Source organism: Peromyscus leucopus, chromosome 2, assembly GCF_004664715.2.
Source record: "Peromyscus leucopus breed LL Stock chromosome 2, UCI_PerLeu_2.1, whole genome shotgun sequence".
Classification (NCBI taxonomy): Eukaryota; Metazoa; Chordata; class Mammalia; order Rodentia; family Cricetidae; genus Peromyscus; species Peromyscus leucopus.
In genome coordinates, this window is record NC_051064.1 from 115,510,604 (window position 1) to 115,536,521 (window position 25,918).

The window sequence follows — 25,918 nt, forward strand, 5'->3', positions numbered from 1 at the left end:
GGACTCCCCAACCATGAAAAAGCCTCAACCAATAGGCTTCTAACTGAATGAGCTTCCTCAGCCAAAAAGGCTTCTAACTGAAAGGGACGTTTCTGCTAAAAAGCCTTTATCTCCTGTCTCCTCTCACCTTATATAACTTTCTCCACCAAGCCACCACTTCTTGGGATTAAAGGCATGTGTACTTCTAATTATTGGGATTAAAGGAGTATGCCACCATTGCCTGGCTCTGTTTTGTCTCCTAGACTAAGCCAATTTCATATAGTCCAGGGTAGCTTTGAACTCACAGAGATCCAGATGGATCTCTGACTCCCCAGTGCTAGGATTAAAGGTGTGTGCCATTAGTATCTGGCCTCTATGTTGAATCTAGTGGCTGGCTTAGTCCTCTGATCCTCATGCAAGCTTATTTGATATACAATATATCACTATATTTCCTGTTTTTTTTTCAAAAATAATAAAAGGTTATAACTAATATAAGTGAAACTATATACAGTAAGTATATGCAAAATATACAGCCAAAAATTACATTAACATTAACAATGTCCAGTCCATTAACATTAACAAATTCAGAGAATATTCCATTTTTTATCCTATTTTGGTGAGTCCAAAATATTGTACCTAATTCACTTTCTCTCCTAACTTGTATTATCAACACAAAACTATCTGTGATGTCTTTCAAACTTACACACTTTATACCTCTTTAGTGAGTTACTTTTCTGAATGTGTTAACAAGGAAAACCGTAACTGTCTAATCTTCAACTCCCTCAGAGACCTGAGAATGAAATAATATTAACTGAGTAAGCAGGAAGTGCAACTAAAGGACTTTTTAAAATTGTGAAAAATGACAGAAACAGATGGCTGCCTGGATAGTCACCCAAGCTTCCTCTGAAACATTGGGGCATCCATCGTAGGCCTACAGGCTTAGCATACCAAAAAGACTTATCTGTGAAGCAGGATATTCTGAAGGGCCTTCCTACCTTGTTTTGGCAAGGTTCAGCAGTCCTTTCTTTTGTATCCTGCTTGTCCATTTAGAGAGCATACTGTCTGCAGTCAATGAAAAGGCACTCTTTTGACCAGTGGCTAACTTTTGCCACAAAGAAAGTAAACTCCATATGGAGTTTCTTTGATGCCCATTATCTTTTCTGAAGTAGATTGGTGCTGCCAGGACCAATGACATGTTTTATTGTCATAAAAATCCATATTATTAAAACATATTAAATACCATATTCTGTAGACCTCTGAGGTGTTTGTAGATGACCTATCTATCTAAAATATATCTCTGTTTGAACTTGAAAACATACATAATATGGTTACAAATTCTATTGTAATAGGTGACTAAACATTAACTTGAATTATTTATATTGTAATTAGTTGGTAATAACTTTCAAGGACTAGAAAATTGCATTACATATTTTAATGAGTTGTATAGGTACAACACCTTGAACAAGATTAGAAACATATGTACAGTATTTTCTAACAAAATAAATCTCAAATTTGTATCACTATACATAATTTGTATATGATATACAAAAATCAAATCCAATGTAAAATATTTAAAACTAGTAATTGCTTTCTAAAACTAGATTCAAAAATCTACCTTTTATCTTATCATATCCATATCCTCCCATTTTTCTTTTCAGGGTAGATTCAATAATCTACCCTTTTATCCTATTATTTCTATATAATACATTTCTATATCATGTCCCCCTTTCTTCTTTTAGAAAGAAATTGACTATGACCTGTGGTGGTATTGTGTTCCCCAAAATATTGTGTACCTTAATAAACTTATCTGGGGTCAGAGAACAGGAAAGCCACTAGTTAGGCAGTGATAGCACATGCCTTTAATCCTAGCATTCCAGAGACAGAAATCCCTATGGATTTCTGTGAGTTCAAGGCCACATTGGAAACAGCCAAGCATGGTGACACACGTCTTTAATCCTAGAAAGCGAGCCTTTAATCCCAGGGAGTAGTGGTAGAAAGCAGAAAGATATATAAGGTGTGAGGACCAGAAACTAGAAGCATTTGGCTGGTTAAGCATGTGGCTGGTTAAGCATTTGGCTGATTAAGCATTCAGGCTTCTAGCAGCAGTCCAGTTGAGAGCCATTGGGATGAGGACACAGAAGCTTCCAGTCTGAGGAAACAGGACCAGCTGAGGAATTGGCAAGAACTTTTATGATTCCTGCTACAATGACCAACAAGAATTTTTAACCAACCCCTAAAGACAAACATCTATTGAAAGACCCTAACCATTCAGGCTTACACAACCCCCAAGCCCCAGGAGAATGAGGAACTAAAAAGCTAGTTCCAAGGGCAAACTGACTCAGCCATTACCCAACCACCCCTGCCACAATATAACAATGTAAAGAGATTTCTATTAAGAGATGTGCTCAACTGTGACTGGAATAATTGCAAGTGTTCCAGGAAAGACCACTGTGACCTTTGTGTAACTTTCACTCCCACCCTGATACCTCCCTTGAGATTTCAAGAAGAATGTGCATGCGGACATGACTGTACCCACTCTGTGATCAGGCCATGATCTTTTGAAATTAGCCTGTAGACATAAATCAATCGAAATGAAATCGTATGGGAATTGTAATCTTATGGCTTTTGTGAGTTTTTCCTTTAAAAGTACCCCATGTGGCTGCAGTGGGCACGACTCTTGCTCTTGGGAGGAGAGTAGCCCAACTGTACAGCCGCATCAATAAACCTCTTGCTGTTTGCATCAACTGGACTGGAGTCTGTGTTCTTGGGGCACACAACCGAGAAGGTAGTACCCTGGGTCTGGGGTCTATCACTATAATCCATTTTTTGGGAATGTGAGCATAGCTTTCTAGGCTACTTCCTGCTGATTGGAGGTACTGGTAGTTTTATGGGGACACAAAGAAAATTTAGGATTATGGTCAAGTCCTGATTAGAGTAATCTGTGTGGTTGTATCATCTCAGCTAGCCATCTCTACATTGTCCTGAGCAGTTTGTAGTCCAAAATTGATATTTGGGTGGTGTTTTTCAGCTTGGTGGAATTATCATAAACCATGTGGAATCATTGTGGGATCCTATCATCAAGACTTCAAAGGTTTCTGTTAGGTGTGGTCATGATTTATTGCAGAAAATCTTTTTCAAGGGACATTTTTTTCTGGATGATTGTTCTTTTTCTTCAGATGCCTCATTTGTCCAGTGTTCTTCAGATTACTTAGCCTTCATTCTCCTGAAAGAAAAAAACAAAACCCTTCCCTAACCCTTCAGGGAGGTTTCCTTTTGGAAAGTTATATTTGATCAAATGAAAATCATTTGTTAGTGGTATAAGTTAGTTTAAATTAAATGGTCATGCTGGTTGATGAATTATCACCTCTTCTAATTAAGAGGTATCTCTTGTTCAAATCAAACCTATATCAATTTTAATAGTACCCATACCTTTTCTTCTCACATGGAAACAAAAGCAAAACCTTGTCTCCAATATAAATCATATCCTGGTCTCCATTCTGAAGTCAGTGTATCTTTAAAGTATATAGGCTGATTTAATATCTCTAGTTTTTCTTCTATTACCCAATGTTTCTCTGCAACTGTTGTTCCTTTCTCATTAGCACTGAGAAAATTCAAAGTTACCAGAGCATCATGTAATCTATTCTGGGGGGTTTTGTTACCCCCTTCTGTTTATTTAGCATATCCTTTAGAATTTGATTTAATCTAATGAGCTTCCTAAGATGAAAAGACTTACTCCTGAAAGGGTCACTTCTACTAAAATGCCTCTAGTTCCTATCCCTTCTTGCCTTAATATAACTTTCTCTACCAGTCATCATTTCCTGGGATTAAAAGCATGAGTGCTTCTCAGTACTGGGATTAAAGGTGTGTCCCACCACTGCCTGGCTCTGTTTTTCTTCCTAGATTGAGTTAATCTTATGTAGTCCAGGGTGACTTTGAACTCACAGAAATCCATATAGATCTCTGCCTCCCGTGTTCTAAGATTAAAGGTGTGTGCCACCACTGTTTGACCTCTGTGTTTAATCTAGTAGCTGGCTTTGTCCTCTGATCCTCAGGCAAGCTTTATTTGATACACAATATCACTACAATAATGCTTCGGTGAATCCAAAACAGAGAGCCCTTGCATAGGAAGGGGTCCAAAGATAGGCCAAAACCCTGGCAAACTCTGGGAAACCAACTTCACTGAAATCAGCCTGTCAGGGAAGAGTAAAAGTACTATTTTTTATAGATATCTTTTTTAGGTGGGTAGAATATTCTCCACCTGGACTGAAACTGCTCAAATAGTAGATTAAAATCTCCTCCAGGAAAAAAAGCTCCTCTAATATGGCTTTCCCCTAACAATGGTGTGGGTTTCATAGACAAAACCTCTCAAATAATAGTGAAAGGTTTAGACATAGATAGAGAACTTATTTGTGCTTATAGACCTCACAGTTCTGGGTAGGTAGAAAAATAAACAAAATGTTAAAAGTAACTAACAAAAACACTTTTAGGGTCTAGGAAAAGGTGGATAGACCTTTAGTGCAGCTGTGCCTCATAGAGAGGGACCCACCCCTATGAAATTATGTTTAGAAGACCTCCCCCATGGCTTCCTGGACTCAGAGACCAGCACTTGGTAGAACTCTCTAACCATTCTTTTCTAAAGTCACTACCATCCATCCAGCTCTCTATAAGTCTATTCATTAGACTATCTAAGAGTCCTAGCAGATCTCTGAGTCCACCTCTAATTTTCCCTAGTTTGAGCTCAGTGATATCTGGTTCAAGCAAGAAGCCAAAGGGCCACTGAAACCAACTTGAAAAAGACCCTACATCATAATTCTCTCCACTCCTATGGCCATGGAGGTAGCTGGCATTACACTGTGGATCCACCACACCCAGGCCAAGAAAGCAGAAACCACAGATACTGCTGCTAAATGGACAGACTGGACTATGAGTCCATTGAAATTAGGGTTTCATTTGGCCCTTGGCATTTTCATTCCCTGACCCTCTACTTGCTGCTGAATCTTGTGTTTTGCACTATGAGTATGAATACAGGGTCATAGTCCAATACTACCACACTCGTGCCTGAACTGGAAACTGGAGAAGACAGATAGAGAGAAGGTATTAGCTAGAATAACTACAGACTACCAGCCCATATTCATTTCGACCTTGCTCACAGGTACCCATTTCAAGTATCTGGTTGTACTAGAGAAAGGAAAGATGTGGGAGTTTATCTTTTGACACAGGAATGCAATGGTCTGCTGCTGGTATAACAAGTAGAAGTAAGACTAGGAGGCACCTTCTCTCCTATTAAGGCTAAACAAGGCAACATAGTAGGAGGAAAGAGTCCCAAAAGTAGGTAACAGTGTCACAGAAAGCCCATGCTTCCACAAAAGACCAAGCTACACAACTGTAACATATGTGCAGAGAGCTTGGCAGTCCCATGCAAGCTTTATGGTTGGGGGTTCAGTCTCTGTGAGTTGCTATGTGCTCAAGTTAGCTGATTCTGCGATTTTTCTCATAAATTCCTTATCCCAATGACTCCCATAATCCTTCCTTCCTCTCTTCCACTGATATCAGTGGAAGATTCCCTGAGACCTTCCTAATGTTTGACTGTGGGTCTGTGTATTAGCTTCCATCAGTTGCTGAGTGAAGCCTTTCTGATGACAATTAGGCTAAGGAACAATCTATAAGTATAGCAGAATATCGTTAGGAAACATTTCATTGACTATTTTTTGCCAGTCATGTTTGATTCTATCCCAGAACTCTGGGCTGTCCAGCCTCTCAGTCCTGGCCCTGCAGTCAGTGTCTGGGTGGATCTTCTCTCATGGCATGGGTCTTAAGCTCTACCAGTCATTCTTTGGCCATTCCCATAATTTCTTTTCCACCTTTACCCCAGCATATCTTGTAGGCAGGGCAAATTATTGGTCAAAGTTTATGTGGCTGGGTTGGGGCCCCATTTGTGGGAGGGGGCCAAGTAGGTACAGAGTCAAACCACACAGACTCTGGAAGAATGTTGAAACAACAAGCTCAGTTTATTCAGAAAGAGGCAAGCCTTATATACCCTCCACCCCATCCCAGGGGAAGATCTGATGAATATGCATCTACTGGTGTGCCATGGCTTCCTCTCATTGGTCTAGGTCATCTCCAGATCTTGTCTCAGCTGCTGTTGCTAAGGCCCTTAGTCCGACCCAGATTGGATCTCAGAAAGTATCTTTTTACTGGTTTGGGCTGGCTGGCCCTCAAGCCAGTTAGGGATAAAGTCATCCCACATATCCACTGCTTTTTATTATTTTATGGGACATGCTCAGTGGGAGCTAGGGTGCATTGCCCTAACTTTGTTGACCCCCCTCAGGAGACCTCAGCATAATGGACTGTGCCTGCCTTAGGTTGGCTTTCAAAAAAAGCTCATACCTGTCATTGACTACCAGCCCTCAAAGAGCATCAATCCTGGAGAGCAGTCCAGGTGGTGGGCTTTAGGCAGCAGCCTTCTGTTTTTCAATGAGCCATGAATGCATTATCTCTCTAGGAAGACTTTGTTCTATGTGTCTGAGAGCCAATAAAACCTGTAGGGTCACCTTTGTGGCTGCCTTCTGCTGGTGAACCTGTTGCAGAAGATATTTGAACAAGAGAAAGATTTGTCAAAACTTCACTCTCAAGGACATGGATGGGACCCTAGTCATATTTATTGTGCCAATTGAAGTCTTTCTGGTGATGCATTAGTGACCTTGTAGGGAGAAGCAATTGCTTTATATCTAGGGTGGCATGCCAGTAATGGCATAACTTTACTGATGCATCAGTAGTGGGGCAAATCATATATTACCCCTCTGAAGCTTCTTCTTTGGCAAAGTCTCTTGGTCTGTTGCCAGATACATATCTGGAGGGTATCCATATCTGCATGGTGGTATTCTGGGGAAAAATGCAAGCATACCCTCGCCCCTAGCTTAATAGGGGAGCAGGGGGGTTGCCACTGAAGGATGATGGAATCTCTCCAATGCACCAATTTCAATGGTGTCTCCTGAGGCAGGTAAGCCCAATGTTTGTAATCAGGGCTTAATCCCTTCTCATAAAAGCTGAGAAAATTAATGTGAAAAAGAACTTCTACCGGGGCCAGGTTAGGATCTCCCTTGGCTTCTGAGGAAATTATTTTTTTCAAGAGTTCTTTAAGGGTTCTCTCTACAATGGCCTGTCCCTGTGGACTATATGGAATTCCTGTGGTATGGGACATATTCTATGAACTCACAAAATCATTAAACTGCTGTGATATATAAGCAGAACCGTTGTCAGTCTTATTGGCTTAAGGAACTCCCATGACTAGCATGGCTGACTTGAGTGCCTTAATAACATTAGCAGCCTTCTCTCCATGTAAGGCCAATGCACACACAAAGCCCAAGCAGGTATCTTCTATTACATGTACATATCTTAAACTGCCAAAAGGTGCATAATGGGTAGCATCTATTTGCCATATAGCATTGGGCAATAAACCACAGGGACTTACCCCTGCTCTTTGGAGGGCCCCTAATGGGGCAAGTGGTACACAAGTAGCACAGGCTATTGATAGATGTTTGAATTGAGAAACTTGTAAATGTAACCAACCGTCTTATTAAATAAGAAACACAGAACCAATGCGAAGAAGAAAGCCAAGAGATCAGAGCTGAGAGCCTTACCTGCCTGCTGCAGCTAGCCTCTTCAGCCAAGAGACCTCTCTGAAAGAGACCTACTTCCTGTCTGTTTATCTTTATATAGACTTTCTGTTCTGCCTTCTCATTGGTTGTAAACCCAACCACATGACTGCCTTGTCACTGCCTGTATGTACAGCCCTCCAGGTCTTCTATGGTATTGAGATTAAAGGCATGTGTCTCCAATGCTGGCTGTATCCTTGACCACACAGAGATCTACCTAGCTCTGTCTATCAAGTGCTGGGTTCAAGGGCGTGTGCCACAAATGCCCAGCTCTGCTATGGCTTGCTATTAGCTCTGACCCCCAGGCAACTTTATTTATTAGCATACAAATAAAATCATATTTCAGTACAAATAAAATATCACCATAGAAACTGGCAATTCTGGGAGCAATTTTTTCAGACTCTGTGGTGATAAATGAAATTGCTAGTGTAGTACTCTAGCTTGTTCTAATAAATCTACAGCCACTGTTAAAATGATGGTATCAATTATCTCATTGCCCTTGGCCAGGATTCCTGGTAGTTTGGAATATGATTGAATATGTGATCAAGTTCTCTTCCATATATCCTTTGAACTAGCATTCATGCCTGTAGTCCCATTTTAAATGTCTGATCAAATTTAGAGGTAATTTTGTATAAATCTGACTGTGCCTGATGAATCCACATTAATGGACCTACCTGCCAGAGTGCTCCCAGGAATCCTCCAGGTGTCCACAGAATTATAGCTAACAAGGGTGCCTCAGGCTTATGGCATTGCAGGCTGACAGTGGATAGTATAGTAAGGGCCTTTTCTAGAACATTTTTTGCTCTAGTAGTGAGCTTGATATTCTGTGAGGGTCATGTAGGGCCCTCTAAAAGCAAGAACAGTTCCCTCATTTCCAGTTCTGAAATAGATAGGAATGGTTTCAGCCAATTTATTGTCCCACATAATAATCATAGTTCCAAAAGGGAGTATTTGTTTTTTATATCTAATTTGAAGGACAAGGGGTGAATATCCTTGGCAATAACAAAGCTCAAGAATGAAAAAGGAGGTACTATTTGGAACTTATCTGGTGCCACAATTAACTTTAAGGAAGCCATGTCTTGTATCATTGATTTAACAATTTGTTGTAAATAAGTCAAATCAGGATGTGCCAATAGCAAGTCATCTATATAATGTACTAGCACAATATCCTTTGGAACATTAGCTAGAGCCTGAGTAACATAAAATTGACATACTGAGGGGCTGTTTTTCATTCCCTGTGGGAGGACTATCCATTGATATCTTTTTGCCAGCTTGTGCATATTTGGCTCCCGGACTGTAAAGGCAAAGTGACTCCTATCTTGCTGCACTAGGGGAATCTGAAAAAGTTTGATATCTAATATTGTGATACAATGGGAAGGAAGAATTGCACTGGGGTATGGGAGACGTGGCTGCACTAATCCCATTTTTTTTTTTTTTTTTTTTTTTTGGTTTTTCGAGACAGGGTTTCTTTGTGTAGCTTTGCGCCTTTCCTGGAACTCACTTGGTAGACCAGGCTGGCCTCGAACTCACAGAGATCCGCCTGCCTCTGCCTCCCGAGTGCTGGGATTAAAGGCGTGCGCCACCACCACCCGGCCCTAATCCCATTTTTTTCCATTTGGCCATTGACTTCATGAAAGTCTTGCAATAGATGATGCTTTCCTGACTTTTTTGGAAAAACGACTATTGGAGTGTTATGCCTGCTGGTGGATGGTTCTATATGTCCAACATGTAACTGTTCCTCCACCAGCTGTTTTAATATTGATAATTTAGGCTCAATAATAGGCCACTGTTCCACCCATACATCTTGGTTAGAAAGCCAATTAATTGGAATAGGATCTGGTTGCTTAGTAGCAATGGACTTTGGGGGGGACAATGGCCCTTAGAATTGGGGATGTTCATGGACAACAGTATTATCAAAGAAGGACCTATCACCTATTGTAAGGACAGCTCCCATATCCTCTAAGATATCCCTGCCCCACAAGTTTCTAGGCACAGTAGAGATGATAGGGTAAATGGCTCCTCAGTTGCCATCAAGGTCCTTCCAATGGACTGGGAAGGTGGTTATCTTGGAATCTTGTTAACCCCCAACTCTGCTAATTGGAGTGCCAGGTTTAAATTTCCACTGTGGGAAATGGAGTGCTTCTGCCTCAGTTAAAATGGTAGTGTCTGTACCAATATCCACCAGTTCATTAACAGGCTGCCCATCAAGGAAGATGGTCATCTTAGGAGAGTGAGGGAAGATGGGCAGAATACAGAAGTTCTTCAGGTTTGCAGAGCCTCCTCTTACTTGCGGGGCTGAGGAGTGCCCATTTTGAAGGAGTTTAAAGGAACCTTGGCCTCTTCTGGTTGGGAGTGGCGGTCCTTGACCCAATGAATCCCTTTATTACATTTTAGACATCCAGTCTTAGGCTTAGTGCAGGAGCAATCCCTCCTAAGATGACCAAGTTTGCCATATCCCCAGCATGGTCTATTAGTGGGAGTGGCTTGAGTTTCTTCTCTATTCTGTTTATCAGCAAGGAGGGTATTAAGGGAGGCTGTGAGGGCATCAATTGGGCCACTGTTGGGATCAAGATTTCTAGTAGCTATTACCCATCTAAGAATATCCTCATTGCAGATGGCAGCTATTGCATTGTAGGTGGGGGCATTAAGCCCTTCCCATGTCAATTGTTTAATCAGCATCTCCTGAGTAGGGCTGGGATCCACACTGCACTCCACTGCTTCATTAACCCATGTGAGGAAGTCAGCAAACAACTCCCCTGGCTGCTGGATGAGGTTGCGAAAGTATGCAGATGGGTCACAAGGAGTGTAAGACTTAAGTGCCTTGAAGGCCAATTCTGAGACCTGTTGAAAATAAGCCTGTTGTCCAATTTGGGCTTGTGTGACAGGGTTAACATATGCTCCTTGGCCCATGAGCATCTTAAGAGAAACAGTGATATTGTACTGTATATTAAGAGGAGCCTGAGCCTCAGCCTGGTCATCATAGGCAGCTCGCCAATTAAGGAAGACTGCAGGCTCCAACACAGCCTTCATCAAATGGTGCCAGTCATAATAAATTTATAAATGCATTGCTCATTGCTATAGAACCTGCTCAAAATATGGCAAGTCAGGATCTGACTCATTAGCAGCCTTACAGACCAAAGAAAGGTCTGTAAGGGGTAGGTATCTATGGCTGGTTGGCTGCATTGGAGCCCATCTTAACTGGAAATGCCATGGTGGGCATATGTGGCACCATAGATGGAATAGGCTGGCAGGAATGTGGAGCAGCTGGCTCAACAGGCAGACATCCAGGCAAATTATTCCATGGATACTGCAGTGGGTGGGGGTAACCACTTGAGGCATGGGGGGAGCAGATAGAGGGACTACCAGTGTAATCTTGAGTGCTGCCACAATCATTTCCTCCCCTCCCATCCCTTTCCTTTCCTTTATGCCTATTATCATCTATCTTCTTGTCAGAGAAGCAGAGGAAATATCAGCCATGGATGGAAAGAAAGTGATAGATAAGTTCGTGTTATATTGTTCCTGGCAAGGCTTATTGTGGGCCTTAATGACCTCCTTGATAGAGTAGAAATTTAGGCCAGTGAATATAGCTTAAAAATGGGCATAAAAAACAATTGGAGGGTTACTCCCAAGGCTACTTGCTTTATCTGGCTAGGAACAGAACTCTCATCCAAAAATCAGGTTCCCACATGTTCTCTGGAGGAGCAGCACACACTCTTAATTGCTAAGCCATCTCTCCAGACATCACAACCCAAAGGCACATGCATGCACTCACGAACACACACACACACACACAAAAAAAAAAAAAAAAAAAAAAAAAAAAAAAAAAAAAAAAAAAAAAAAAAAAAAAAACTAAAAATAGTCAGACTGTGGCTCCGTTTCCTGAGGGTCCAGCCCTTATATGGAAATGACAAGTGAACCTGAACAAAAGAATGTGCCACCCTACTATACAGACAGACTCACAAACAGGACAAACAAAAAGAAAGGGGGGTCTCAGTGCTTATCTGCTGAAGGGAACAAAAGCACACAATGTAGATGGCCCTACTCAACAAAATACACCGCTCAAGGGGGCTGCTCAACCAGTTCCTCAAATGAGGAAAGGGAGACAAACAGTCCCTGTTCTGGCTCCAGATGTCCTGGGTTTTGGCACCAGATGTTGCAAGGTCCTGAGCTGTTGTTCTCTTTGAAGGAGTGGGCCAAGTAGTCAAACAACTCAGAATCTGGAATAATGTCAAAACAATAAGCTCAGTTTATTCAGGAAGAGGCAAGCCTTATATACCCTCCACTCCACCCCAGGGGAAGTTCTGATGAACATGCATCTGCTGGTGTGCCATGGCTTCCTCTCATTGGTCTAGGTCATCTCCAGATCTTGTCTCAGCTACTGTTGCTAAGACCCTTAGGCAGACCCAGGTTGGCTCTCAGAATGTATCTTTTTACTGGTTTGAGCCCACATAACATGACATGGCCTTTGTTTCAATGGAGTTAAATGGTCTCAGGCCTTATTTGAGTAGGGAGAGATCCTACTAGTGAGGTGCTCTGAGTACTATCCATGCTCCATCATCCCTCATCTGGCCTGGAGCCCACAGCTAGGGTCATCCTCTTAGGTTCCTGGGAGTTATCATTACATTAGTTTTCTAGCTCATCCCAGAGATGCCGCTTATTCCAATTGTCTTTCTCAGTACTCTCTCCCTCCATCCTCCCTGCCTCTTATTCCTCCTGTTCCCATACTCACCCACCCCCATCCTGATCATTCCAGGCCAGTCCACCTGTGATGTCTATTTTACTTCCCTTCATACTGAGATGCATGTGTTTCCCCTTTAGCCCTCCTTATTTAGCTTAGTTTCTTCGGATCTGTGGATGAGCCTGGTTATCCCTTACTTTATGGCTAATATTGACCTATAAGTGTGTACATACCATGATTGTCTTTCAGGGTCTGGGTTACCTCATTCAAAATTATCTTTTTCAGTTCCATCCATTTCCCTGCACATTTCATGATGATGTTTCTAACAGCTGAGTAATACTCCATTGTGTAAATGTACCACATTGTCTTTATCCATTCTTTGGTTGATGGACATCTAAGTTGTTTCCATTTTCTAGCTATTATGAATAAAGTGGCTATGAACATAGTTGAGAGGGTCTCTCTGTAATATGGTAGAGTGCCCTGTGGGTATATGCCCAGGAGTGGTATAACTGGGTCTTGAGGTATGTCTATTCCCAATTTTCTGAGAAACTGCTATATTGATTTCCAAAATGGCTGTACAAGTTCCCACTCCATCCAGCAATGAAAGAGTGTTGGAGAGTCCCCTTGCCCTTCATTCTCCCCAGCATGAGCTGTCACTAGTGTTTGTTTTTAGCCATTCTAACATGTGTAATATGGAATCTCAGAATCATTTTAATTTGTACTTCCCTGGTGGCTAAGGTTGTTGAATATTTCTTTAAGTGTTTCTGAGCCATTTGAGATTCCTCCTGTTGGGAATTTTTTAATTAGATCTGTACCCCAGTTTTTAATTAGATGATTTGGGTTTTTTTGATGTCCAGTTTGTTGAGTTCTTTCCATATTTTGGAATTAGCCCTCTCCAAGATGCAGGGTTGGTGAAGATCTTATACCATTGTGTATGCTTCTGTTTTCTCCATTTGATGATGTCCTTTGCCTTACAAAATCTTTACAGTTTCCTGAGGTCCCATTTATTAATTGTTGATCTTAGTGCTTTTGCAATTAGTGTTCTGTTCAGGAAGTTTTGTCCCATGCCAGTGAATTCAAGGCTATTTTCCACTTTCTCTTCTATCATGTTCAGTTTATCTGGTTTTATGTTGAGATCTTTGATCCACTTGGATTTGAGTTTTGTGCAGGGTGATATACATGGATGTATATCATGTATATACTATTTATACCAGCACCATTTATTGAAGATGTTTTCTATTTTTCATTGTATATTTCTCACTTCTTTATATAAATTCAGGTTTCCATAGGTATGTGGATTAACATCTGGGTTTTCTATTCCATTCCATTGATCAACCTGTTTTGATTAAAATATGATATGCTTTTTAATTACTAATGCTCTGTAGTACAGATTGAAATCAATGATGGTGATATCTAGAAGTTCTTCTGTTGTAAAGTACTTTATCCTGGGATTTTTGTTTGTTTGTTTTTCCATATGAAGTTGAGTAGTGTTTTTTTGTTGTTTTGTTTTGTTTTGTTTTTACATTCTGTAAAGAATTATCTTGCAATTTTTATGGGAATTTCATTGAATCTGTATTGCTTTTGGTAAGCAGGCCATTTTTACTATGTTAATCCTACAAATCCATGAACACGGGAGATCTTTACATTTTCTGATATCTCCTTCAATATCTTTCTTTAAAGACTTAAGTTCTTGCCATACAGGTCTTTCATTTGTTTGGTTAGAATTACACCCAAGATATGTTTTAATATTTTAGCCATTGCAAAGAGTCTTGCTTCCTCACTTTCTTTCTCAGCCAATTTATCTTTTGTATACAGAGGGTTTTGGTAGTTTGAATGTAATGGGCCCCATAATCTCACACTAGTGGCACTATTAGGAGGTGTGGTTTTGCTGGAGTGGGTATGGCCTTCCTGGAAGAACTGTGTCACATTGGGGCTGACATTGAGGTTTCCTAAATTAACAATACTGCCCGGTGTCTCAGTTGCCTTCCTGTTGCCTTCCAGATGGAGGACTCCCAGATGCTTCAGCACCAGGTCTGCCTGCATGCTGCCATGTTCCCCACCATGATGATAATGGACTGAACCTTTGAAATTATAAATAAGACCCTTAGTTAAATGTTTTTCTTATAAGAGTTGCCTGAGTTATGGTGTCTCTTCACAACAAAATAAACCTAACTAAGACAGAATATGGTACTATGGACTGGGATATTGCTGTGATAGGCCTGACCATGCTTTTGTTTGAAGTCATATGGACTCTGGGACTGTGGATTAGAAAAGGAATTAAACATTTTAGGTATTACTTAATGGTCCATTCTAGTAGGAGTGTGGAGGACAGTGGTGCTTAGTGTAATTTGATGAACTGTGTAGTTCATCAACACTCAAGAGGTTTCTGAGAAGAACTTTAGTACATTGCCTAAAGATCATTCTTGTGCTATTTTGGTGAAGAAAGTGGCTGCTTTTTGCCCTTGTATGAAGGGTCTACCTGATTGATGCTAAAGTGAAGGATTTTGGATTAATTCTGTTGGCAGAGGAAATCAAAAAACAGCCTAGTATAGACTCTGTTGTTTTTCGTGGTAACTCTAATTAAAAGGAGCAAGTTGAGCAGGGTAAATTACAAAATAAAAATTTTGAGGAGAAAAAGAGCACCAGGAAGCAGACTAGAGATAAATTCTTTGTTCAAGGGGATAAATAGATTAAGAAATGGAATAATGGGAGAGTGGTCTCAGGGAAAGACCCTATCCAGCTATGTTTCCTGCATATGAAAAGGAAATAAAGCTGAGAGTCAGGTATAGTGGGGCACACCTTTTATCCTAGCACTGAGAAGGTGGAAACTGGCAATTCTCTGAGTTTGAGGCCAGCCTGGTCTAGAGATGTTTTAGGATAGACAAGATTAGACAGTAAAAGACAAGAGCTGGTAAAAATGCAGTTGAAAAAGAGGGCCATGTTCCAGCCCCAGTAAGCAGCAGAACATGGCAGCTTCTGCCACTTGGTTCTGGCTTTAGACATAAAGATAGAAGAAACAGGTTATGGAATTTGCCTCCATGCCTTAAGAAAGCCACTGAAGCCAAGCATGTGTCAGGGATGTCCCTGAATAAAGTCTTAGTCGAGGGGCCATTGCATGAAGGTGTGAAGTTGAAGCTTTAATTGCATAGTGAGGAATTGCTAGACAATTATAATTCCTAGACAAATTTCTGGACAATTACTGGACAAAAACAATACTGAAACCCAACTGAGAAAACTTTAAACTCTGTATCTTCATGTCTTATGTCAAAATGATGCTCTTCAGATCTCCAATTCCATTCAGTTTTGTTGACTGCAACATATTTTTTTTTTCTTTTTGGCTGGTTCCACCTCCTTTTTCACCTCTCCTTGGAAGGTATCCCACAGCTCTGGCATCTCTAACAATTTTGGGTTCTCCAAGGCATCTGCTGGGTATTTGGGAACAGGCAGAATGGATAGGAAAAATCTGCCTATATATGGTGTTCAGTGTGGTACAAATGAGAGAACTTGGAAAAGGATTCTAAACATGCAAAACATAGCCAAACTCGGTTTCTTGGTGACTGCCTTTTCTCCAGTGGGGTCTGTTTGCTGGTGGCAAGCAAAGGTGTGGATCCTTTAAGAGACAGCTTCCTGGCTTGATGTTAGTGGCAAAAATGGGCAGCTCTTTTGAGGGGTCTTGCTGCCAAATAGGTAAATGCTGTTTATAAGAGGCAGGCAAAATGCTGCTTGATGATGGCATAGACCCAGAAACATACTGGAGTTGAGACAATTAATGTGGCTCCCAGAGCTGGCAGTAGCTGCACCTCTACCCTGAGACTAGGATCTCAGGGAACTGAGGGGAAGGAGCCAGCTGCCAGTATGCTATGACCTATGTTACACAGCAGTTTATGTTTTGCTCATGCAGACAAAAGAGGTTACAGATGCTTAGCAAAGAACAAATTCAGACAAAAAAATAAAAACCTCTAAACAGGTTATAGTGTGTTTAAAAATATACAAAGACTTGGGAGGGAAAAGAAAATATATAGATAGTCATAGAAAAAGAAATACATAATTTGAAAATAACAAAGTCTTTTTAAAAAAGGGAGTAAAGCCAAAACTGTACAATGGAAAAAAGAAAGCATCTTCAACAAATGGTGCTGGCATAACTGGATATCAATGTGTAGAAGGCTGCAAATAGATCCATATCTGTCACCGTGCACAAAACTTAAGTCCAAGTGGATCAAAGACCTCAACATAAATCCAGCTACTCTGAACCTGCTAGAAGAGAAAGTAGGAAGTAGTCTTGAACACATTGGCATAGGAGATCACTTCCTAAATATAACACCAGTAGCACAGACACTGAGAGAAACAATCAATCAATGGGACCTCTTAAAACTGAGAAGCTTTTGTAGAGCAAAGGATACGGTCAACAAGGCAAAGCGACACCCTACAGAATGGGAAAAGATCTTCACCAACCCCACATCTGACAGAGGACTGATATCCAGAATACAGAAAGAACTCAAGAAATTAGACATCAAAATGACCAACAGTCCAATTAAGAAATGGGCTATAGAACTAAACAGAGAATTCTCAACAGAGGAAACTCAAATGGCTGAAAGACATTTAAGGAATTGCTCAACATCCCTAATCATCAGGGAAATGCAAATCAAAACAACTCTGAGATACCACCTTATGCCTGTCAGAATGGCTAAGATCAAAAACACTGAAGATACTTTATGCTGGAGAGGATGTGGAACTAGGGGAACTGTCCTCCACTGCTGGTGGGAATGCAAGCTTGTGCAACCACTTTGGAAATCAATATGGTGCTTTCTCAGAAAATTGGGAATCAATCTCCCCCAAGATCCAGTTATACCACTCCTGGGCATATACCCAAGAAATGCTCAATCATACCACAAGAGCACTTGCTCAGCTATGTTCATATCAGCATTGTTTGTAATAGCCAAAACCTGGAAACAACCTAGATGCCCTTCAACTGAAGAATGGATAAATAAATTGTGGCACATATACACAATGGAATACTACTCAGCAGAGAAAAACAATGACATCATGAAGTTTGCAGGCAAATGGATGGATCTAGAAAAAATCATCCTGAGTGAGGTAACCCAGACTCAGAAAGACAAATATGGTATGTACTCACTCATAGGAGGATACTAGATGTGGAACAAGGATGGCTGGACTGCTACTCACATCACCAGGGAGGCTACCTGGAAAACAGGACCCCAAGAAAGACACGAGGATCGCCCAATGACGGAGAAATGGCTGAGATCTACATGAACAACCTGGACATGAGTGGGGGTAATGAAGGGCGAGGGTTGAGGGAAAAAGAGCCTGTGGGAGCAGGAGATCCCAGCTGTATCAAGAACAGAGAAGGAGAACAAGGAATAGAAGACCATGATAAATGAAGACCACATGAGAAAAGGAAGAAACAAAGTGCTAGAGAGGCCCACAGAAATCCACAAAGATACCCCCACAATAGACTGCTGGCAATGGTCGAGAGACAGCAAGAACTGACCTACTCTGGTGATGGGATGGCCAAACACCCTAATAGTCATGCCAGAAACCCCATCCAAGGACTGAGGAATCTGGATGCAGAGTTCCATGGCTAGGCCCCGGGTAGAGCTCCGGGAGTCCAATTAGCAAGAAAAAGAAGGGTTTATATGAGCGAGAATTGTTGAAACCAAGATTGGATAAAGCACAGGGACAAATAGCCAAAAGAATGGAAACACATGAACTATGAACCAAAGGCTGAGGGGCCCCCAACTGAATCAGGCCCTCTGAATAGATCTCTGAAATATTCGAAGGCCACCTGGCTAAACATCCTAATTGTTGTGCTAGAAACCCCATGCAATGACTGAGGGAACCCGATGCAGAGATCCATGGTCAGGCCCCAGGTGGAACTCCAGGACTCCAATTGGTGAGAAAGAGGAGGGTTTGTATGAGCAAGAATTGTTGAGACCAAGGTTGGGAAAAGCACAGGGACAAATATACAAACAAAAGAAAACACATGAACTATGTATGAACCAATACCTGAGGAGCCCCCAGTTGGATCAGGCCCTCCAGATAAATAAGACAGTTGATTAGCTTGATCTTCTTGGTATCCATCCAGACAGTGGGACCAGATCCTGTCCTCAGTGCATGAACTGGCAGTTTGGAACCTAGGGCTTATACAGGGACACTTGGCTCAGCCTGGGAGGAGGGGACTGGAACTGCCTGGACTGAATCTACCAGGTTGAACTCAATCCTCAGGGGAGTCTTTGCCCTGGAGGAGATGGGAATGGGGGGTTGGCTAGGGGTAGGATGGGGGGTATGATGGGGGGTGGGAGGGGAGAGAACAAGGGAATCCGTGGCTGATATGTAAAATTAAATTTAATAAATAAACTTAAAAATGAAAAAAATAAAAAGGGAGTAAAGAAATATAAAAGAAAATAATCCACGTAAAGATAGTCTGTGTCCTGTACATTATCATTACTATCTTTGAATTTTTTGGCTGCTAAGAGACACTGGATTATGAAAACTGCTAGGTTCAATGAATCTATATGTTTTAACGATATCTTGACTTCAAACATTAAGTCAAAAGATATGTTACTTTGGGGAAAAGGTTATGCTTTTTTTCCCTCAGGAAATGAGAAGCTGTGGATTCATTCTGGGTTAAAAAAAAATAAGATTTGATCAAAGAAGAACCCTGAAATTCCTGGCTACAAACATAATAAAATAAACCCAGAACAACAAGACATGATGTATATTTTATTTGCTCAAACATAAAACAAAAAGTCAACTTTGTCTGACTTGTATAAAATACATAGCCTTGTATTAAAACAGATATGTATATTACCTTTGAAAGTTTATGTATTTTCAAAGCAAGCAGACCAGACACCAATGAAAATGGATGGTCCAAATTATCCAAAATCCAGAACAGCTTCAAGGTTGATGACTGAGATGATCCAGTCTCACAGAATTTTACAGTCATAACTTAACCATTATCCTAAGGTTACCAATGCTCCCAAACAACAGGAAATAGCCAATAAATTTATGCCCACAGTGCAAAAAATTGATTATAGATGTTTATTATCATTAAAGGAGTGTTGGTTACAAATTATTATTGGTCATAGTCAAAAAAAGCTAAACAACAGAGTTATATTCAAAGATCTCTTTCTGAAGGAAAAAAGGGGAATAGGATAAAGAAATGATAGGATAAAAGAATAGATTATTGAATCTGATTCTACTTTAATCCAAAAAAACAATTATTAATCTTACATACTTTACATTGTTATGTATTTTGGTTTATTGATATAAATTTAAAGTTAATTTTTTTCACTATATGTATATTTCTACTTTTGTTTAAAGTATTGTTTATTTAGCTCATTTAAATTGTAATATATAATTAAAAATACAAGTTAATAGTCATCTATAATAGTCAAACATAATTATATTAGGAAGTTTTCAAGGTCATAAACAGATATATTTAGATAAATAGATGTAGACAAAATTCTAAACAGTCTTAGTAAATAAGAAACACAGAGCCAAATACAGAGTTAGAGCCAAAGAAATCAGAGCAAGAGCCATGATTACCTTATCTGACCACCTCGTTGCCATCACTTCCCCGGAGAGAGAGTTTCTCCCTGTGTGAGTTGTCTTTATATTGCTTTCCTATTCTGCCTTCTCATTGGCTCTAAGCCCAGCCATATGACTTCCTTATCACTGCCTGTCTATACAGACCTCCTGTTCTCTATGGTTAATACTAGGATTAAAGATTTGGGTTACCATTCTTGGCTGTGTCCTTGACCACACAGAGACTCTGCCTTCCATGTGATCAGATTAAAGACATGTGCCACCACCTCTGGACTTCTGCTTAATGGCTTGCTTTTATCTCTGATCTCCAAGGAACTTTGTTTATTAACATACCAATAAAATCACATTTCAGAAAAATAAAATATCACCATATTTCCCTGTTCTATTATAATAAAAAGAAAAAGCGGGGAAAGTTATAACTAATATAAAAAAAATTATATACAATAAGTACAATAACTATATACAATATATACAAGCAATAAATACTTCAACAATGTCTAGTCTATTTGCATTTCACAGACTCAGAGAATATATTCCATTATCTATCCTATTTTAGTAAGTCCAAAATGTACCTGATTCACTTTTTATCCTAATTTGTATTACTAACAGAGAACTATCTTATAATGTCTTTCAAATTTATACCATTACACCTGTTTAGTGAGTTTCTTTTCTGAAATTCTTAACAAGGAAAACTATAACTAAAACTATCTAATCTGTAACGATAACTATAAACATAAATATCTAATCTTCAACTCCCTCAGAGACCCAAGAAAAAATAATATTACCTAAAATAAACAGGAAGTGCACACAAGCAGATTCCCAAAAAATTGGGAGTTGACAGAAACAGCCAGCTGCCTGGACAGTCACCTGAGTTTTCTCTTCAATGTTAGGGCTTCATCTTCAGCCTATAGACTTGGTGTTTCTGACAGACTCATTTGTGAAGTAGGATGTACACAAGGCCTGTAGTTCAGCCTCACATTCAGTGAGAATAGTCCATGTACCAGAAACACTGGAATTCCACTAGTGTCCTGTAATGATTAGTATATTAAATTCTGGAAATTATTGATGTTTTTGGAATTCAGCTGTACATCCTCCTTGGCTTATAGGTGGCTTCCTCTCTTGTATTAAATGACAGTCTACCATTGAGAGGTTAGACTCTGTATACCTAGTTACTCTTTCAAGAATAACTGTTTCAGCTGCTGTTCCACTGCACACCAGAAGCCATCAGTCCACTGCCTGTTCAGCTGCCTTAGAGGAAAGGGGCAATGTACCTTTTCCAGATTGCAAAGGTCACTTCAGTGATGGTGCCATATTGTCCTGGTCTCAGAGAATGCCTGTTGATAAAGCCACAACCACACTTGTCTTGGCAAGAATCACTAGTCCTTTGTTTCATGTCCTATCTGTCCATTTTATCCTGTTTGTCAGCAGTCGATTCCAGGACAATTTGTTGTCCAATGGCTAACTTTTGGCACAATGAAAGTTAACTCCATATGCAGTTTCTTCAATGCCTATATTTTCTCTGAAGTAGATTAGTGCTGCCAGGAGACAACATGTCTTATAGTCATAAAACTAAAGAAAACATTTCTAAGTAATGGAAACATTTTAAATTCCATATTCTGTAGATCTCTGAAAAATTTGAAAATGACCTCTCTATCTAAAATATATCTGCTTGACCTTGAAAACATACCTAATGTGATTATAAGTTTGATTGTAATATCTAACTACTAACTTTCATTTCTTTATATCCTAATAGTAGGTAATAATAACATTCAAGGATTAGCAAATTGCATTACATTGTTAAATGAATGGGATAAGTAAAATATCTTGAACAAGATTAGAAATATATGTACAGCGTTTTCTAACAATCGCAATCTCAATATATAATTTGTATACAATATACAAAAATCCAATCCAATGTAAAGTATTTATTACTAGTAATTGTCTTTTGGGAGTAGATTCAAAAATCTATCTTTTTATCTATATCATATCTATATCTTCTCTTCACTATTCAGAGTAGATTTAATAATCTACCCTCTCTTCTATTCTTTATATATATATATATATATATATATATATATATATTTTTTTTTTTTTTTCTTTTTTTAAACAAGAACCTTAAATCTAATCTCTTTTGCTTAGACCTTTTCCTACCCATTAACCACAATTCGTAACCAACCCTCCTGAACAAGGAATATTATTCCAGATCCAAAATCCATTTAAAGGCAAAAAACCACCTGTCCCAAACCACCTCTTTGGAAATGTGGTCACTGTGATCTTAAAATTGCTTCCTGCTGATCAAGGGTGAAGGCATCTATATTCTGAAAAGAAAAAATTTGGGTTAATTGTCAAATTGTAGGAAAGGTAGCTACATCATTTGCTGTCCAGTCTCTGCATAATGCCAAAGTTCAGGGCTTATCTTAAGTCTGTATTCAAATAGTCTTTGAAACTGCATTATCTCAGCTAGCCATCTCAAAATTGCTTTGAGCAGTTTGTAGCCCAAAGTTGATTGGTAAATGATGTTTGTCAGCTTAGTGGTATTATTATTGTACACATGGAATCATTGTGGTGGGGTCCCATCATATTTCTGGAGACTTCAAATTTGATGTTAGGCCTGGTCATGATTTCCTGCACAAAACTGATAGAGACTCAAACACAAAGACATATATAGACAGCTAACTGAAGTCCCTTTTCCAGAATTAGTTACTAATATATATGACCATTAATATCTTAACAAAGTTTAAAATACATACATACATATATATATATAAATCTGGTAGATTTTGATATAAAATTCATACTTTAAAAATGTTTAAAGAATCTGTGATGAGTATGTAATGTCCTTCTTGATCTCTTTTGATTGATTTTAGTTTGAAGTCTATTTTGTTGGATATCAGGATGGCTACCCCTGCTTGTTTTTTAAGACCATTTGATTGGAAAGTCTTTTCCCAGCCTTTTATTCTTAGGTAGTGTCTGTCTTTGAATTTGAGATGTGTTTCTTGTATGCAGCAGAAAGTTGGGTTCTGCTTTCGTATCCATTCTGTAAGTCTATGTCTTTTTATAGGTGAATTAAGTCCGTTGACATTAAGGGATATTAATGACCAGTGATTGTTCATCCCTGTTATTTTTGGTGGTAGTGTGTGTGTACTTCCCTTCTTTGGGGTTTACTGTTGTGGCTTTATCTATTGCCTGTGTTTTCGAGTGTGTATCTGACTTCCTTAGGTTGGAATTTTCCTTCTAGTGCTTTCTGTAGGGCTGGGTTTGTGGATAGGTATTGTTTAAATCTGGCTTTGTCTTCTTCGAATGTCTTGTTCCTTCCGTCTATGATGATTGAAAGTTTTGCTGGGTATATTAGTCTGGGCTGACATCCATGGTCTCTTAGTGTCTGCATTACATCTGTCCAGGTCCTTCTGGCTTTCAAAGTCTCCATTGAGAAATCGGGTGTTATTCTGATGGGTTTACCTTTATAGGTCACTTGGCCTTTTTCCTACTCTGGTGATGGGATGGCCAAACACCCTGATAGTTGTGCCATAAACCCCATCCAAGGAAGGTGTGAGGAATCTGGATGCAGACATCCACGGCTGGGCCCCTGGTGGAGCACTGGGAGTCTAATTAGTGAGAAAGAAGAGGGTTTATATGAGCGAGAATTGTTGAAGCCAAGGTTGCATAAAGCACAGGGACAAATAATCAAATGAATGGAAGCACAGGATCTATGAACCAAAGGCTGAGGGGCCCCCAACTGGATCAGGCCCCCTGAACGGGTAAGACAGTCATTTGGCTTGATCTGTTTGGGAGGCAGCTGTGAGTTGGTGCCGGGTCCTGGGCTTGTTGCATGAGTTGGCTGTTTGAATCCTGGGACCTATGCAGGGACGCTTGGCTCGGTCTGGGAGGGGGGGACTGGACCTGGCTGGACTGAGTCTACCAGGTCGATCCCGGTCCTCGGGGGAGACCTTGATCTGGAGGAGGTGGAAATGGGGGGTGGGATGGGGGGAGGGGGGGGGGGGCGAGAGTGGGAGAACAGGGGAATCTGTGGCTATTATGTTGAACTAAATGATGTTGTAAAATAAAAAATAAGAAAGAAAACAAAAGAATCGGAATAAAATCAAAGAATTAAGATTAGTTGCAATAGAAGAGTACCTTAATTTTTTGTTTTCTTCTATCCCATATCAGAAGATAGTTCTTTCTTCTGGCATGATACAGGGAACTTGCATTTTCCTTTTAACAACAGGGTTGGGTTTAAAGAAGGGGAGAGTTATTTTCCAAATCCAAAGCCAGCTTTAATTTTTAATTGAACTGGTACTAAGAAAACCATTAGTGTTAAATGTCTTTAGAGAAGAGCAGAAACAAACATTTATGAAATTTTATAGATGATATACCAATAGGCCAATTTACTCTTTCTCTTGGAACATTTTTCCTAGATGATTTGTCTTTTTCTTCAGTTGTCTCATTTGTTCATTGTTCTTCAGATTCCTTAGCCTTCATTCTCCTAAAATAAAACAACAAAAACCTTTTCTCAAGACTGCCTTTTGGGAGGTTCCCTTCTGGAAAGTTATATCTGATTAAAAGAAAAGGCATGTGTTAATGGTATAAGTTAGTTTAAATTGGATGTTCATGCTGATTGATGAACTATCTCCTCTTCTAATTAAGAGGTTTCTCTTGTTCAAATTGAACTTTTATCAATTTTGATGCTATCCACAGCTTATCTTCTCCTGTAGAAACAAAAGCAAAACCTGGTCCCCAAGATAATACATATCCTAGTTTCCATTCTGAGGTCAGCACATCCTTACAGTATATAGGCTGATTTAATTCTGTAGATTTTTTTTCTATTATCCAATGTCTCTCTGCAGCTGTTGTTCTTTTTTCACCAGAACTGAGAAAATTCAAACTTAATAGAGCATTATACAGTCTATTTCTGGTTTTTTAACCCCTTTCTGTTTATTTAGCATATCATTTAGAGTTCTGTTGATATTTCTATAACTGATTGAACTATAGGATTATGTGGTATACCTATAATATGCTTTATATTGTAATAAGAAAGAAAAAAAAACTGTTTCATTTTGCCAAAGACATATGCTGGAACATTGTCAGTTTTAATTTGTGCAGGTATCCCATGATGGTGATAACATCTAGCAAATGAGTGATTACATAACCAGTTTTTATAGAACTCAAAGCAGTTGCCCATTGAAATCCTGAATAAGTATCAATGATATGGTGTACATATTTTAATTTTCCAAATTCTGCAAAGTGAAACACATCCATCTGCCAGATTTCATTCCTCTGAGTACCCTTTGGGTTGCATCCTGCTTGTAATGGTGTCTGATTGCAAAAGGCACAAGTACATTTCCTTACAATTTCCTTGGCTTGTTGCCAGGTTATGGAAAAATCCTTTTTTAAACCTTTAATATTGGCATGATTTTTTTAAATTTATTTTACAACACCACTCAGTTCAACATAATAGCCACAGATTCCCCCGTTCTCCCTCTCTCGCCCCTCTCCCTCTCCCCCCAGCCCACCCCCCATTCCCACCTCCTCCAGATCAAGGTCTCTCCAGAGGACCGGGGTCGACCTGGTAGACTCAGTCCAGGCAGGTCCAGTCCCCCCTCCCAGACCGAGCCAAGCGTCCCTGCATAAGTCCCAGGATTCAAACAGCCAACTCATGCAACGAGCTCAGGACCCAGCACCAACGCACAGCTGCCTCACAAACAGATCAAGCCAAAATACTGTCTCACCCATTCAGGGGGCCTGATCCAGTTGGGGGGCCCTCAGCCTTTGGTTCATAGATCCTGTGCTTCTATTCATTTGGTTATTTGTCCCTGTGCTTTATCCAACCTTGGCTTCAGCAATTCTCGCTCATATAAACCCTCTTCTTTCTCACTAATTAGACTCCCAGTGCTCCACCAGGGGCCCAGCCATGGATGTCTGCATCCAGATTCCTCAGTCCTTGGAGAGGGTTTATGGCACAACTATCAGGGTATCTGGCCATCCCATCACCAGAGTAGGTCAGTTCCTGCTGTCTCTCGACCATTGCCAGCAGTCTTTTGCG